At 39.3% G+C, this 5,534-nt stretch overlaps 1 long non-coding RNA gene across 1 annotated transcript; it reads right to left on the reverse strand.

Moving 5' to 3' along the window:
* Positions 1-2,426: 2,426 nt before the first annotated feature.
* On the reverse strand, positions 2,427-5,322 carry LOC121609832. The gene is made up of 3 exons (XR_006007021.1): positions 5,264-5,322; positions 4,931-5,165; positions 2,427-4,842 (listed from the first exon to the last, which is right to left on the reverse strand). It is a non-coding gene; the product is annotated as an uncharacterized LOC121609832 (long non-coding RNA).
* Positions 5,323-5,534: the final 212 nt, after the last annotated feature.

Here is a 5,534-nt window from a genome sequence, read left to right on the forward strand (position 1 = left end):
TGGAGGTTTCCTGTGTGAAATCTTGCAAACACTCAGATAAAACAAAAAAATCTATTTTTAATTAGGGCTGCACCTAATGGTCATTTCATTATCCATGAAGCTCAGTTAAATGTTTCTGAAATATTTCTAAAATATAAAATAGTCATGAAAATGGCCATCACAATTTCCTACAGTGAGAGTTAATGCATTCAGATTGCTTGTTTCCTCTGATGAACAGTCCAAAGATATTAAGTTTGTTATCACAGAAAACAACACAAAGCAGCAAATCCACACAACTGAGAAGCAATAAATTTAGGTTAAACAATGAATGGATAAGAATTATTGTCAGTTACCTTTCAACCATTCACCAGACTAATTGTTCTGGGTCTGATTGTAATATGACCTCCTATTGGCCTATTCCAGTGGTTTCCAACCTGTGGGTCATGGTCTCTCGAAGGAGTCGCAAAATAAATCTGACGGGTCCCAGAAATAAAAAGCAATTTCTGCTACACAAAATTATGTTGTTTTCAAAGTTTTCTCTAACTTTTGCTGGTTATTTCCAAACACTGGATAGCTTAACCATTTCAGGCCTCTGCTAATGACTCAAAATACACAATTGAAAGGAAGGGAAAATCACTCTTTGTTGGAAACATTCACATTCACCACTACCCCCCTTGTACACTATTTGTCTTCAAGAACACTGTGATCATCTGTTGCTGGTTTATTGGAGGTTCTCTCCAAGGTTCTCTCTCTTTTTTTCTTTTTCTTTTTTCTTACCCCCCACAGGACCACAACTGGGTGTTTTTTTGGGGGCAGCTTCACAGATAACACCCACGGTAAGTTTAAACTCCTGGAAAGACATTCTGGGGTGGGTTGAAATCGGCTTATTTCGATTAATCAAGACTGGTGGCGAATCTGTGTCCATCGGGAAAGTGGGAGATTCTGTTATGCTTGTTTGCCTCAGAGGTGCTAATTGATAGAGTGTGCATACAAGGTAAAACACTTTCTGAGTTCTCACCAGTTAAGTCTCAAACTGCTAACTGCCAGTGTATTAAAGGAATTAGATGGTTTGGGGACCTTTGATGTTCCCATTTTCGTCCTTATTTTTAATCTTATTTTCATTATTATTATGAAGTGGGGTTTATTCTCCGCCTTGTATTATATAGATGTTCTATGTTTATGTTCATTCTTTGTCTTGTATTATGTGAAGCACTTGGTGCATGTGATTTCTTTGTTCTACCGCATTTTGAGCTGCAACTCTTATACGAAAGGTGCTATACGAATAAAGGTTTTATTATTGTTATCATTGTCATACCTCCAACCTCTCAGCCGCGGATGTTGCAACATCAGACAGTCAAACTGCCAAGTCTACCTCATCAGGTATGTCTGTAAAGAGGTGGACCACTATGCCAAAGAATATATGACTGATGTAGTGAGGCAATATCATAGAGCTACTTTTTCCATCAATTCTTCCATTTGTTACGGAGTGGTATGTGCCTAATGCTCAACAGATGTCTGAAGCAAAGTTGCTCGCCCATCAGCTGTGATACACAGTGAAAAAAAAAAAGGTGGTGAATATTGCAGTGATAAAAACGTATCATTAATGTGTTAATTTCAGTATGTAATGTTTTTTTAAACCATGTTTAAACAGATGAGTTTCACAATGCACTACTTTTCTTCCAAGATGACTAACAAAAAGATTGGGTTTTGATGAAGACAAAGAAAATACACTCTGGCTTAATAACCATGTCTAATAAAACCCCAGCTCCTAACACAAGAATTGCAAGAGGACTCTGTAGGAACCTGCACTGTTGAACAGATGGACAAAGCCCAGAAGATGATGTGGGAAACTGCTGAATTTACAGTGGACCTGTCACCGCCTCTACCACTACACACTGTCCATAATTTGAAGGCAATGAAATATTTGAAAATTGAAAGCATCATCTAAAAAAAAAAAAGGATAAAGGAGGATTGTTGGATCACATTAAACATCCAAGCCAGAGGCAGCAAAATACATCATATTCCTCTGACATCATGCTTAGGACAGGAAGATCAAATGCTGTTATCAAAATGATTATGTCGTCCTGCTGTGCTCCAGCTCCATCATGTTAGCTTGGAAGTGGTGTTGCATTAACTGTGTCTAATGGTAGCTAATGGGTCATCACATATGCTGCTGAAATATCAAAATTAGCAACTGTCAATACTGAAATTAGTGTCCAGTCTGATCAGTATTAGTTGCTTTAAAGATGGTCGCCAGACCAAGTCACAACAAAGAAAAATATATTTTCTATAAATATTATCTGAATCCGGTCAGATCAGAACTACCAAGTTTCATGCATCATTGTTTTGATTTCACCAATGTGCAGTGTGCACAGATCTGCTTGTCAAATCCTGTTTTTGTGTATTGCATTATGGTTGTTTTTGAACAAATCAAGTCACAGAAGAAGAACATTTCAACGTGTTTTATTGAAGCATTTTTATACAATCATCTGGAAACAGTCAGTTTGCGAACATATTTTCTTCCCTCACATACATGCTTGTGTAATAATCAACGCATGAGATAGACATAAATAATAACAAGTCATAAAAAAACAATAATTAAAAAAATAAAAACTTCAACCATCTTTTAGTGTCTGTATTAGGACACCTTTGTCTTCTCAGGCTTCTTCCTTTTTTATTTACACTACTTACAGGTGTATCTGAAAATGAATATTCATCAACGCGTCCAACCGGTGAGCTGGAAATCTTGTAAACGGGAGCAATTTATCCTGCCTGGTAGTCACTCCTATGTTCCCAGGGTTCCCCCAGTTTACATAGAAATTTCAAAGAAATTTTGTATTCAGTAATAAAGTCCTCTTGCTCTGACCCACAAAGTTCTCAGTCCATCCAAAGAAGGACCCAGAGGACGAATCCAATCACCATCACGTGACAAAAATATGAATCTCTCTATGTCACAGTACGACATCATGTCACCAAACTTCTCCAGAAGGTCATACGGCATGAGCCTGCCTTACATCATACTTGGCACTTAACATCAATCTTTTCTAGCGTAGTAATTCTCAATGTATTCACACTGAGCCTCCTCACCAGTCACATGGCTTGTTTAACCTGAGGCTTCATGCTTACACTTCAGAGAGGTTTTGACTTAAGCCATAAACAGCGTGTCTGACGTCTTTGGGAAATGCAAAACCTTATCTATCTGGCCACCTGTGCCACAAACGAAACCCAAACACCCAATAGCGCCCCCTCTTTGCTGGTGTTTTGACAAACACGCGTCTGATTTAAGCTGTCGACACAAGTTCTGCAAAGCGGAGACGCAAGCCCTGCTAAAGTGGAAACATCAGCAGTTTGGAGATATTTTAGGGTAAGTGACAATGGCAAAACTAGAGAAGATGAATGCGAATGATACTTTGCTAAACGGTCAAGAGGGGTGAAAAGTAGCTCCATTAACACAAGCAATTTAAAGAACCAACACAATACAGAATTCAAGGAACTTGCTGCAGCGAGCAGCAGCAACAACAACAACAACCAACTTGTCTTGAAGCAAGAGAAAATATCCAGAGACAGAAATAACAGACGCTCTTATCCAGCACATTTCTCTTGATGACCAGGCATTGCCAAATGTTGGATTTCCCAGCCTTCAGCGCACCACAGAAACAGTATTCGTGCAGAAGCAGGCTCTGGGATTTCATTCCAAATGTGAGCTCCTTCCCCTCACCACAATCTCAACCCCTCACCCGTGGACACTCCTGCAAAAGCCAGAAATCTGCTCTGGCCCCATTTGAGGAGCTAACCTGAACAGTGAGCTCCTCCAATGCTTTGGCATCAGATGTGATTCCTGCTGTGACTGTGCTTCAGAGACTACTGGCCAAAGAAACAGACGAGGACCATGCATCAAAACAGTGAAGGAGCCTTAGCTGTGTCCTTCAAGAGATGCTTCACTGACGACTGCTGTAGTCTGACAGACATACATTGCAGTATTATGCACACCTATGCATTAGAACAGTGCTGTACGGCTTACAGTACTCAGACATATTCCCCTCACATGTAAATCTGCACTACAACCTGTTTGATCATGAACATCTCCATCCCAACAGCCACCTCTACCTATTTCCTGACATCATCATCATCATAACGAGGGCATCAGTTGTCTTGATTTAAATCTAAATCAGTGGCCTCATTTATACTGGGTTCATGATTGAAAGATGTCACATCATCTATCACATGATTAATCACCTCATTCTGATGATCTTTCCAGGCCAATAATACTTTCAGTCTTTCTATATCAAGGTCTTCATTATTTGGTGATAATGGACAAAACTCTGAGTCTAACCCTAACAATATCATCGACAGACTCATCGTCAGTGCTCACGCCACCATCCAAGACGTACCGCCTTCCCTCTGCATTGTGACGACTTCTAACTGATTTGCAAAGCTTTTTTCCTGGAGTCATAATGAATAGACATGGCTAGTACACAACCAGACAAATACATTGCCTTCAAAGCATTTGCAAGCCCAGCTAAAGATGCCTCACCCCATTTGGGCCACCCATCAAAATCCCTTATTGATGGAATGACTTCCTTATTAGAATGTACAAATTCCTTGACTGCACGATTGGTCACTGAATTAGCAAAAGCAATGTTGCTTGTATCGGTACATATTCTGTGTGAAAGGTTTTCAAAAATGGCAAGATATTCTTTGCTCACCAGGGGAATTGTCTGTGTTAAGGCCATGTCATGTGACTCCTTCAGTCTTATCAGATGTGTCCAGGTTGTCTCTTTGCACTGCTTCCAGCTGGTGGTATGATTCAGCTCCGGTATCAGCAGTCTGAACAGTTGTGAATTGAGCAAATGTTCATGAGATCTGTTAAAAACACACACAAAACAAACACAATTTTTAAAAAATTACTGTATATATATACAAAAGTGATGAAATGTTGGGGAAAACCTACCATGTCTAAGTTCTGCAGAGGGTACACCTTCACAGCTACGGGTCATATGGTCCAAGTGTTGTAACCCAGAATTTATTCTGAAGATCCAGAACACTGAGGATTATTCCCTAAAACTGATCGGAACGAATAAAAACATGCGAGATGTGAATAAGACTTATTGTCATTCTGTTTCTCATGGTGTTTCAGAGGGGTGTAACATGAAATCTCTCACCAGACTGATGCTCATTTACCAATCCTGCAATACAAAAAAACTCTATTTATGAGCAAGTACTTACAACAAAAACACACTTTCTCCTTTTATCATTCTAGCTGTTAAAGAAAGGTCCGACTCACTGTTGTTCTCAGTGTTGTGCTGTTTGAGCTGTTTACAACATCTTGTATTAGTATGGATTCTTCTACCTTTCTCTAGAAGTGGTCCATCAAACAATTCCACAGAACAGACAACTGATGTTTTTGCATGGTAGCATTTCACCAACATTGCTTAAAAAAGATAACTAAGTAACACATCATTGTGAGCAGATGCTTCTAATGCGACAAATCTTAAGCAGAGTATGGAGAATACATATTGGCATTTTATACTGGTTTTGTCTCAATTTGTCATAAA

Source organism: Chelmon rostratus, chromosome 1 (genome assembly GCF_017976325.1).
Source record: "Chelmon rostratus isolate fCheRos1 chromosome 1, fCheRos1.pri, whole genome shotgun sequence".
NCBI lineage: Eukaryota > Metazoa > Chordata > Actinopteri > Chaetodontiformes > Chaetodontidae > Chelmon > Chelmon rostratus.